Source organism: Pezoporus flaviventris, unplaced genomic scaffold (assembly GCF_033815535.1).
Source record: "Pezoporus flaviventris isolate CSIRO_AGI_PZ_B2104156 unplaced genomic scaffold, CSIRO_AGI_Pfla_v1 ptg000031l, whole genome shotgun sequence".
NCBI lineage: Eukaryota > Metazoa > Chordata > Aves > Psittaciformes > Psittacidae > Pezoporus > Pezoporus flaviventris.
This window is the reverse complement of record NW_026892579.1, coordinates 52,115,036-52,127,382: the sequence shown is the minus strand read 5'-3', so window position 1 is coordinate 52,127,382 and position 12,347 is coordinate 52,115,036. Positions and strand designations below refer to the sequence as shown.

Genomic DNA, 12,347 nt, shown 5'->3' with positions numbered 1-12,347 from the left:
CTTAAAAGCTCCCTATTTTGAGGGCTTCTATCTTGTTTTCTATGAAGTATCTTCTTGGTTAAAGGATTAACAGGCATTTTGGTTGTTTGAATGATGGGAGGACAGAAGATGCATTTCACTATCCTTAAACCATCCCTGACACCAACAGATGAATGTCAGGTCTAGTCAGGAGAAACAAAAATGATAGGCATTCCTCTGCCTCCTTGAACAATTTATTCTACTGGAAATGACATTTACCCCTCATGAATGGGTCCTGTACAAAGGCTTTTGTACCACAGACATGACACAAATGTCTTTGGAGCTCTCCAGCAGGGAATTTCTCATGTACCCATAAGAATGGGTTTCACCTTGCAAAAACCGCTCACGGTTCTGATTCAGTAAAGGAAATCAGGTGCTCAACTTAAAGAATGTGTATTCTACCAATAATAAATTTCCCAAGAAAGGAAAATAACTATATACATATGTAACTTCCAGGCTGTGTCTTGTCCCACCATGTGGTGGGATTGAGTTTGGATGTGCCTAAAGAGACAGATTTTCTCATGAAAAAAAAACACTTGAATGTTGTACTAGTAAAAGTGAGAGCAGAGTTTAAAGCAGTTCCAGTCCTTAACATATACGCCAGTTGAGACAGAAGTTAATGAACTTATTATTTGTTTTCCTGTTTATTTCTTGCCTGCCTACCTGCTTTTTCTGCCAATTATAAAGTACAGCAGAAAACAAAAAAAAAAAAACTCATTCAGGACTTTGTATATCCAAAAAAGAACCAAAGTGTTACCTTGATAATTGCATTCCTCGCAATTTATAAAACTTTTCTTTCTTTTTAATATACTTTGAATATGTGCCCTTGTCAGGACATGTGAGATCACTGGTGTTGTCAAAGATGATCTTTGTCAGTTATCAAAATGAGAACTAATTCAACCTAATCTAAGTTGACAGACAAAATGGTTCATTGGTAAAACAAGCCAGTTCCAGAAACAGGTGCTAAAGAAGAGTACAGGAGCAAGAAATGTGGGTTTATTCTCTCAGCTCAGGTTTTGAAAACTGAAGTTTTAATACCATTCAGCATAATGCATCTATCCAGAGCTATTAGTGGAAAGAACATGTGATAACATACTTCTTACACTGCATTTATACCTTACATATGGTTTACTGTAGCTTGTTCTTTTGCAAAGCTATACAGTACAGTTAATTTCACTGCAATAAAATTATCATTATGATTAGTGATATCAGTGTAGAATTCAGGAAACATTCACACTGTGACTACAAAATTATTCTAAAAATCTATATCTCATCAAATTTTATTCTACCAGAACAGAAAATTAGGATTAGGCTGTTTGACTTTTCTTCAGCAAAGCATTTGATCTTATGTTAAGCTTTGCTGGGCAGGAAACTCTGCTCTCTCTAGTTAGTCCCAGCTATTCTGCCTCTGTAAGTAAAGCTAGATATGAACTTTCTACTTGTGGGATTAAGGGCAGGGAAGACAGGTGGTATAAGGAATAATGGGACTCTGCATGCTATTAAAATTAATCAGTTAAAATTAAAGATACTTTACCCTGGTGCCCCTTGATTGTTGTTGATACGACAATGTCATAACTGATGTATTCAGCTCATGTTTATCTCTTCATAGCTAAACTGAGCTATTCTATTGCTGCACAATCCCAGCATGAACTGAACCATGCAGTTTGCAAATATACGAGCACATTTCTTATATATGGTTCTGATTTATAACAAACAAAGGAAAAAAAGCAAAGATAAAATAATATTAAACATTAGCATCTAATATTTAGCAAGCAGGTGCCTTAGCCAAGGATCCTGTAAAGCCTTATGAACGTGATGTCTCTCAAGCTTTCGCTTCAACCATCAGTGAAACGCAGTCACCTAAAGCTTCTTAGACTGCTCTGAACGTTTTCCCTTTAAACAGCTTGGAATGGAAATCAGCTCCTTGTTCAAAGTGAGAATATTTATGGAAAATATTCACCTCTTTGAATAAAAAAAAAAAAAAGTGTTGTTTTCCACTGTCAAAACAAGCTTGTTTTGTTGTTTCTCTTTTGTTGTTTTTGCTTTGGTTTATTTGGTTTGTTTTCTATCTAAAAGCAGATAACACTTGAGAAGCAAAAATCCTTTTAAAAAAAAATCACAAGGGAAAAAAGTCAGTCTTTTGTTAATTGCAGACACCTTGATGTTAACTGCTGACACCAATCTGAGATACCTTGTTTGGCTAGATAAAATATGATGCACCTATGCAAAAGGACATTTCAAGTACCAAAACACTGAATATTCTTGCATTTCCTAGTCCTGTCAGGGAAGTCACAGGGTCTTCAAGTGTTCAGGATTAAATTCAATAATGGAAAAGAATTTAAAAAATCCAAGAATTCAATAATTGAAATAATTCAATAAATGATTCAATAATTGAAAAGTATTGAAAAGTAGGAGAGCTAATATATAAAGCCTAAAGTGGCAAATAGTTTAGGAGTGGACAAGCAGTGGATTTATGCAGTTTGCTGATATATGTATAAAGGGTGTTACCTGAGGAAAATAACATTCTGGCAAAACAAAAAGGCAAGTTTCACTTTAAGTAAAGTTGAATAAACTGAATTGTTCAACTCAAATAAGTAAGCTTTAATTTCACTTCTGACAATTGTATTCATTTTAAACTTGTAAAAAAATAAAATATATATTATCTTAAATTGAAGAGTCTTCTACATAAAGAATAAATAAATAAATAAAGGTCATATATTTTTAGTGTATCATCTGAAAGGTAAGGTTTCTGCCTTACCAATGTGAAAAAAATAAAACAAAAGCATGAAATATTTCATTATTCACTGAGAGTCTTCATTTTTTTCAAAGAAGTTTTGACTAAAAACTTTCTTCCAAGTCCAATTCTGAAAATTCTGAAAAAAGGTATCATTTATGTTTTATAGAGAGTGATCATCCTAAGATTGTTTGATGTTTGAACCAAAAACGACTTACCTTCCCTCAGAACTTAAACTAATACAAGGTTCCTTTAAGTGCTGTTGTTTTTCTGGCTTCTTGGCCTAAAACAGAAATGTCAAGGAAGTAGCATTAGATGCTAAAGCCCAACCTACTTGTTTCCCTGGAACAAGAGAAGTTTCAGAGTATTTCTATGTATCAACAGAAACCATTTCTTTTTAATGTTTTAGTGACTATGATAAAAAAGACTAGGGGATGCCCTCTGATATTGGCAAAGGAGAGAATAGGGCAAATAAAAAAAGACATATCAATGCATTTCCTTCTTTTGATTCAAGAGACATGGTGCAAAAATCTGTTTTCCCAAAGTGCAAACGTGTATGAATTTGTATGTATGTATTTACAGTTTCATGTGGTACGCATTCTTCTCCAGGCAGGCTCCTGTATTATGCATCAGATCCATTCTTCTTACTGTTTTATGGTGTGTAATTTCCCGTTACAGTACAAGTCAGACTGCAACAGTGATGTATTTAATAAAAAATTAGATACATTTCCACTGCCTCTTTTTTTTCCCCCTTCATCTATCTGGGATACTGACCATGTAAAGTTAGTGTTTAAAACACAGTGACTCAAATCACTGCTGAATAAGTAAGATACTCTGTATGCTAGGGGTTCTGTTTCAGCCTTGAAGAATGAAGATGTTTTGTAAAGTGCTAATGCCTGCCACACTCTTGAGTTATGGGTCACGAAAGCAGCAGAATGCTCACCCTAGGGACACAAGCTATCCCACATGTAATATATTTTCCAAAAGTGCAATGTGCACATAATTTCTGGATGTCTGTAAACTTAAAGTTATTACTGCTGCTGTAGTTTGGTTCAGGATTTCTATCCAAAGTCACATTTCTATGAAATTTCTCTCTCTCCCTGCAATTAGTGTACAGGTTAAGAGGTCAATGAAAAAAACCCCAACAACCAAACAAACCAAAAAACCCCCAACAAAATACAAACCCCATTCACCCATATAAAACCAGTGTTCTTGAGTCACTTTTCTTCAGGGAAAGAGTGAAAAGGGACACCTCCTGTCATGTTCAGAAGATAAAAACCCTTGGGTTATTAGAGACCCAGGCCTGGGAATGCAGGTGCTGAAAGTGGTTGTCTCCTGTTCTGAAGCCTGTTGCCAGCCATTTTCTACACATCACCACCCCTTTTCTAAATTGCAGGTGCGGCCTTGATTCACAGTGCAGTAAAGCTGTCTTCAAAACCACATATATTCAAATTTATATGCAAGACTAATAGGCAATATCAAACTAATTGTGATTCACTGGTCAGCAAATGCTGTTCTCTGTCTGAAAGTTGATCAGTGTTACTAATTCAGCAACTTTGTCAAATTCCTGTCATATGGAAAATGCCTCACATGCCTTTGTGTCCATGCTCAAAGACAGAATACCTACCAGAATTAGTCTGGGTAAAGAACTAACTGAGACACAAGAACTAGTCATGACCCAGAACAACCTGAACTGGTTAGATAGACTTGTTTTGATGGTTTGGTGGACTATATGATATCCAGAATTTACTTCCAATCTAAATTGTTATAAATTTGTGATTGATATTCTACCTGGGTTACATTATACTGATAGCACAACTTTCTGATTTAGACTGTATTGGTTTGTATTCAACAGCAACAACAACAAAACAAGGAGTCTCAGGTAAGAAGTTATTACAGAAACCTCTGAGGCAGGAACTGGAGAACTGCTAGAGAAAAGATTAAGAAAATCCCAAAGGACATAAACTCAGAGACCACGAGAGGTTCATGAAAGCTGAGAAAGTAGCAAAGGCCCAGAACTGAAAGAAGTTTGATGTCTTTTCTAGGTTAGAAGATACTTGTTGTCTTACGGGGTATGACAACCTGCACTTAAGCAGTGTTATAACAACTGCTCTGATGAGGATGGGACCTACATGACCTGCCAATTATATGCACTCCTGCTGCATAGTAATAAATAGGTCTTATTATGATAGTGAATATACAGCCACATCCACACTAGGAAGTAAAAACATGTTACTAAATAAACATGCAAAAAGTATCTTAATCATTCTTGTTCTTAAACTGGTAGTACGGTACCTATTCTGCATTTGACCCATGCTATTGACCTTCTTCTAAACCATTTCTGGACACTGTTTGGGAATTAACACAAGAAAGGTATTCTTTTCGGTAAGTATATGCACGTGATCATCTTCTTTGGGAGATTAAGAGAAATTAATGGTATATACGGCTAAGAGATAACAAGTGTATTCAGGGCCAAAGAACTGGTCCTGACACTGGTTAACTAGTGAGTTAATTTTCTGTTAAAGTACCCAATCAGTTTCACTGATTCTGAGAGGGGAACATGGACCAGAAACAGAGAGAGATCTGATTTCAATGTATGTTTTTGCCTCATTCATCTTTAAGAAAGTGCTTACACAACATCATGAAGACACAGCTGTGCTTAGATATTAATTGTATTTCAGCTCCTTTTATAGATACTGTCTGGATCACTGGGCACCAGAACTGATGGTATTGGAAGTTAAAATAGGAGATTTTACTTTCATTGTAGTACCCACTGTGGGAATGTTTCTGGGTTCTGGGAGCTAATATCGAGAGATAATTGCCGCATTCAGGTACAAAAAGTAACAGACGGGAATTAAAGTTATGCAGCTTGGCTATCATCTTAGACTATAATCAAAGGAGGAAGACAGGTACCTCTAGAAGGTGATACACCATCTAGCCTCCAGTGTCTGGTCCACAAGCATGAAGTCTCCCATAGTCCCATCTTATAGTTGCCAAAAGATGTTCTAAGGCATCCAAACGATTATCGAACAAATAGAAAGACCATAATTGCTCTCTATGTATGCAATATTTAAATTTCCAGAAGTGAGATGGATCTCAACCTCTTTGGCTTATAGAATCACAGAATAGTTAGGGTTGGAAAGGACCTTAACATTATCAAGTTCCAACCCCCCTGCCATGGGCAGGGACACCTCACACTAAACCATAACACCCAAGGCTCTGTCCAACCTGGTCTTGAACACTGACAGGGATGGAGCATTCACAACCTCCCTGGGCAACCTATTCCTGTGCCTCACCACCTTACCAGGAAAGAATTTTCTCCTTATATTCAATCTAAACTTCCCCTGTTTAAGTTTTAACCCGTTACCCCTTGTCCTGTCACTACAGTCCCTAATGAAGAGTCCCTCTGCAGCATCCCTATAGCCCCCTTCAGATACTGACATCTCCACACAGACTTTTCTTCTCCAGGCTCAACAGCCCCAACATTCTTAGGCTATCTTCATATAGGACGTGCGCCAGTCCCCTGATCATCCTTGTGGCCTCCTCTGGACTTGTTCCAACAGTTCCATGTCCTTTTTATGTTGAGGACAACAGAACTGCACACAATACTCCAGGTGAGGTCTCACAAGAGCAGAGTAGGGGCAGGATCACCTGCTGGTCATGGTCCTTTTGATGCAGCCCAGGATACGGTTGGGTTTCTGGGATGCAAGCGAATACTGCCGGCTCATGCTCATTTTCTCATTGACCAGCACCTCGAAGTCCTTCTCCACAGGGCTGCTCTGAATCGCTTCTCTGCCCAACCTTTAGCTATGCCTGGGGCTGCTCCCACCCAGGTGTAGGACCTTGCACTTGGCATGGTTAAACTTCATGACGTTGGCATCAGCCCACCTCACAAGCGTGTCAAGGTCCCTCTGGATGCCATCCCTTTCCTCCAGCGTATCAACTGAACCACACAGCTTGGTGTCATCGGCAAACTTGCTGAGGGCGCACTCAATCCCACTGTCCACATCAGCAACAAAGATGTTAAACAAGACTGGTCCCAACACCAATCCCTGAGGAACATCACTCGTTACTGGTCTCCAGCCCGATATTGAGCCATTGACCACAACTCTTTGTGTGCAGCCATCCAGCCAGTTCTTTATCCACCAAGTGGTCCTCCTATCAAATTGATGTCTCTCCAATTTAGAGACAAGGATGTTGTGTGGGACAGTGTCGAACGCTTTACACAAGTCCAGGTAGATGACATCAACTGCTCTACCCCTGCCCATCAGTTCCGTAGCCCCATCATAGAAGGCCACCAAATTGGTCAGGCAGGATTTCCCCTTAGTGAAGCCATGCTGGCTGTCACCAAGCACCTTGTTGATTTTCATGTGCCTTAGCATGCCTTCCAGGGGAATCTGCTCCAAGATTTTGCCAGGCACAGAGGTGAGACTGACTGGTCTGTAATTCCCTGGGTCATCCATTTTCCCCTTCTTGAAAATGGGGGTTATATTTCCCTTTTTCCAGTCATCGGGAACTTCACCTGACTGCCATGATTTCTCAAATATGATGGCCAGTGCCTTAGCAACTTCATTCGCCAGCTCCTTCAGGACCCACAGATGGATTTCATCAGGACCCATGGATTTGTGCACGTTCAGATTTTTAAGATGGTCTCAAACCAGATCCTCTCCTACAGTGGGCGCAAGGTCTTCATTCTCACAGTCGCTGCGTCTGCCTTCCAAGTCTTGGGTGGTGTGGTCAGAGCCTTTGCCAGTGAAGACCGAGGCAAAAAAGTCATTCAGAACCTCAGCCTTCTCCAAATCCGGTGTAGCTAGTTCTCCTGAGAGCTTCCTGAGGAAGCCTACATTCTCCCTAGTGTGTTTTTTATTTGCTATATACCTGTAGAATCCCTTCCTGTTATCCTTAACATCCCTAGCCAAGTTTAATTCTAACTGGGCCTTAGCTTTCCTAACCTGGTCCCTAGTTTCCTGGACAACATCCCCGTACTCTTCCCAGGCCGCCTGTCCTTGCTTCCACTTTTTATAAGCCTCTTTTTTCATTTGAATTTTCCTCAGGAGCTCCCTATCCATTCAAGGAAGTCTCCGGGCCCTCCTGCTGCACTTCCTTCTAGTTGGGATGCAACACTCCTGAGCTTGTAGCAAGTGATCCTTGAATATCAACCAATAGTCTTGGGCCCCCCTGCCTTCTAGGGCTATATCCCATGGAACCTTCCTAAGCAGGTTCCTGAAGAGGCCAAAGTCTGCTCTTTTGAAGTCCAGGGAAGGAAGCTTGCTGCACACTCTTCTCACTGTCCTGAGGATCTCAAATTCAACCGTCTCATGATCGCTGCATCCAAGGCTGCCCTGGAGCATCACATTTCCAACTAGTCCTTCTGTGTTGGTGAGCACGAGGTCAAGCATGGCACCTCTCCTTGTCAGCTCCTCTATTACTTGCAGAAGGAAGTTGTCTCCACACAATCGAGGAACCTCCTGGATTGCTTGTGCTGGGCCATGCCATCATTCCAACAGATGTCAGGGTGGTTGAAGTCACCCATGAGAACAAGGGCCTGTGAGCGTGAGGCTTTTCCTATCTGTCTATGGAGTGCTTCATCTGCAGGTTCTCCTTGATCAGGCGGTCTGTAACAGATCCCCACAGTAATGTCTCCCATAGCTATATTCCCTTTAACCCTGACCCACAAACTCTCTGTTAACTGCTCACCTGTCCCCAGACAGAGTTCCATACTCTCCAGCCTATCCCTAACATAAAGGGCAACTCCCCCTCCCCGCCTGCCAGGCCTGTCTTTTCTAAAAAGCCTGTAACCTTCCCTTCGAACACTTCAGTCATAGGAGCCATCCCACCATGTTTCTGTGATGCCTATTATATCATACCCCTATAGACGTGCACACACCTCTAATTCCTCTTGTTTGTTCCCCATGCTATGGGTGTTTGTATAGAGGCATCTGAGCCAAGCTCCAAATAAAGCCAGCTCATTGGCTGGAGCGGCTGGAATGTACATTGCTCCGAGCATTTATTATAGGTGCTGGCAACTGACTGGGTGTGTTGGAATGGAATGATGCCCCCCTCCCCCAACACATCTAGTTTAAAGCCTCCTTGACCAGTCTGGCAAGCCTCCTACCAAAACCCCCAGCTCCACCAGCCCCCAGTAGACCTGGCCTACAAACTTGGGTCCCATGTTCAAGGCACCCAAACCCCTGACTATGACACCACCCTTCTAACCAGTTATTAACCTGGCCAATCCTCCTAGCTTTTTTTAGGTCCTCCCCTGTATCCTGGAGAATTGACGAAAAGACATTCTGAGCTCCAGAGCCCCTAACCACCTCTCCCAGGGCTCTGTAGTCCTTCTTTATGTTCCCCAGGCTACTACAATCTATACCCCTAGCACCCACATGTATCACCAGAAGTGGGTAATAGTCCATGGGACTTACTAGAGCAGGCAGCCTCTCTGTCACATCCCTGATCCATGCCCCCGGTAGGCAACACACCTCCCTTGAGTCCACATCAGGCCAACAGACGAGTGCTTCTGTCCCTTTCAAAGCAGAGTCCCCTACTACTACAACCCACCGCTTTTTCCTGGCAGCACCAGTAGAGATCTTCTTTACCAGTGCATCAGCCGGCTGTTTCTGGCTCGAGTGCGCTTCCTCATCAGCCCCCTGCAGGACAGCAAAGCGGTTCTGGATGGGGACAACAGATTTAGGAGGAAGCCCCTTGCTTTTGATTGTCCGTTTCCTCCTTTTCTTGTTGATTTTTTTTTTTTTTTGTCACTAATTCCCAGCTTCCCAGGTTAACGGCCTCCTTCTTTCCTTCATGAGCTAGAGGGGAAGCTCGAGGCCCCTGCAGTTTGCGCCAGGAGCAAGCATTCCTGCTTCCTCTCAGCTTCCCTGACATCTCGCAGCCTATTAACAGCATCCCGCAGCGAGTGCAGCCCTGCCCATTGTGCACCCTCCCCTCACCAGACCAGTGCAGGCACTCTCCTCTCTGCACCCCGAGCTCTGCACTGCAGCCTCCCCTCTCATCGGCTCTGTCTGGGTGCCTACGCTGGGCACCGCCGGGGCAGCCAGAGCAGAGCTCGCAGACCAGGCCCTGTTCCTCAGGGGAGCGCTCACCATCCCGCTCGAACTGCCGCGCAAACTCCCTCGCCGCGCTCCCTGGGGCAGGTTTTCACCCAGCCACGGATGGTGCCACTGCTCCTGGCTCCGCCCCCTGTGAGTCAGCTGCTCGCTCTCGTCAGCTGAGCTGCCGGCTCCTGGGCAGGTCCTGTCGAGGTCTTGAGGCTCCCTCGGTGGCTCTTGTCCCTCTGAGGCTCCTGGACCCTGATCTCCCCCCCTCTCCGGTGTTGAAGGTGTCCTCTCTCGAGCTACTCACCTCAGCAATTCTCTGACTGTAGTGCATTGTAATCACTGGTGCCTGTAGAAGACAAAATCATTTAGGGAATCTTTTCAAGACAGAGGAACATAAGCGTCATCAAAATCTGAGAAACTGAAATCTATAATGCATCTGGGACAAGGACATCAGGTCACTGCGTATCAAGCTCTTCAGGTAGGTCTGAAATGGACTGGAATAAAGCTGGACACTATGTTCAATGAAGTCAGTGCTTTTTAACGTAAAATGAACCAATCCATTTTGATGGATCAGAGACAGTTAAATCAGTCAAATGGCAGACTTAATCTGAAATTGAGTTCCATGCCTTTAGAAAATGAGATGACTTCAGAAAATCTGAACTGTGTAGGTACACTGTCATGAGTTTTGCAAAGGTGAAGGCTAGCATGGATATGCTTTCATTACGGGTTGGCTTTAAGGGGGGATATAGCAGGGTTTAAGATGTCCTAAGAGCAAGATGGAACGCAATCTTTGTCACACTATGGGACAGAGCTGTTCTTGTGGCAAAGGTTTCCATCCACCTAGCTCATGCCTACACTAATAATATACATATATGTGTATATATATGTAACACTGTATATATATTATGTGTGTGTATATATATTATAGAGTTATAAAATCATAGAATAGTTAGGGTTGGATAGGACCTTAAGATCATCTAGTTCCAACCCACCTACCAAGGGCAGGGGCACCTCACCCAAAGCTCTGGCCAACCTGGCCTTGAGCACCACCAGCGATGGAGCATTCACAACTTCCTTGGGCAATCCATTCCAGTGCCTCACCACCCTTACAGTAAAGAACTTCCTCCTTAGATCCAGTCTAAACTTCCCTTGTTTAAGTTTTAACCCATTTCCCATTGTCCTATCATTGCAGTCCCTAATGAAGAGTCCCTCTGCAGCATCCCTATAGCCCCCTTCAGATACTGGAAGGCTGCTATGAGGCCTCCACACAGCCTTCTCTTCTCCAGGCTGAACAGCCCCAACTTTCTTAGGCTATCTTTGTATGGGAGGTGCTCCAGTCCCCTGATCATCTTCATGGCCCTCTGGACTTGTTCCAACAGTTCCATGCCCTTTTTATGTTGAGAACACCAGAACTGCACACAGTACTCCAGGTGAGGTCTCACAAGAGCAGAGTAGAGGGGCAGGATCACCTCCTTTGACCTTCTGGTCACGCTCCTTTTGATGCAGCCCAGGATACGGTTGGCTTTCTGGGCTGCAAGTACACACTGAAGCTGGCTCATGTTCATTTTCTCATTGACCAACACCACCAAGTCCTTCTCCACAGGGCTGGCTGCTCTGAATCTCTTCTCTGCCCAACCTGTAGCTGTGCCTGGGATTACTCCAACCCAGGTATAGGACCTTTTATTTGTCATGGTTAAATTTCATGAGGTTGGCATCAGCCCACCTCACAAGCGTGTCGAGGTCCCTCTGGAGGGCATCCCTTTCCTCCAGCGTATCAACCGAACCACACGACAAACTTTTTGAAGGGGACACTCAATCCTACTGTCCATGTCATCAACATAGTTGTTGAACAAAATTAAAATTTGTATATACATATATACCAGGCTTTTTTCCTCTTGCCTGACAGTGAGGAGCAAAGGCCCTGTTGTGTCCTGGAGGGATTCCCTTCTCATCCAGTATAGCCACATCCATATTACTCCCTGGGAAACAGTGGGACAGGTGCTTCTCCCTGATTCATGCTGTCATTGTTCAGTATTGTTCTTTACCTGTGTCACCCTTCCTTTCACAGAAATTTTGCCAACACCTTCAGACCATCTCTTAGTGTGATTTTGCTTTTCCTAGGGAAAGAAACAAGGTGCTGTTCAGAGCTCATGTCTGGCAGAACCCTGTATCTGAAAGCCATTCCTTTGAACCACTAAAAATGGGGTATGAGTTTTATCAAATAATGCTCTTCAGATACAGCAATTTGTGACAATATCAGAGCAGAGTTTTTGTCAGCTGCCTGTTATTCTGTTGCATACTGAAGCTTTCCCAGGTGTATCCCCCCTAGCTAAGGTGTGGGACCCAGCTGAATACCAGATACCTTTGTTGTGTATTATCGTGTTAGCTAAGCTGTCACGAAAGTTGCCAGTGTATATGTAGAACATAGAGATTAATCCAATTAAACCTCCACTGACTTTTCCACATTCCTCATGTTGCAGCCTATATCTCTTCACAGGTAGGCATTAGAGCATGGGTAAGATTAATCAAATTATGTT

The 12,347-nt window shown here is 42.9% G+C and overlaps 1 long non-coding RNA gene across 1 annotated transcript; it reads right to left on the bottom strand.

Annotated features, from left to right (window-relative positions):
• Positions 1–237: 237 nt before the first annotated feature.
• LOC133273476 (uncharacterized) lies at positions 238–5,858 on the bottom strand. The gene is made up of 3 exons (XR_009744832.1): positions 5,666–5,858; positions 2,971–3,035; positions 238–369 (listed from the first exon to the last, which is right to left on the bottom strand). It is a non-coding gene; the product is annotated as an uncharacterized LOC133273476 (long non-coding RNA).
• Between the last annotated feature and the right edge of the window lie 6,489 nt (positions 5,859–12,347).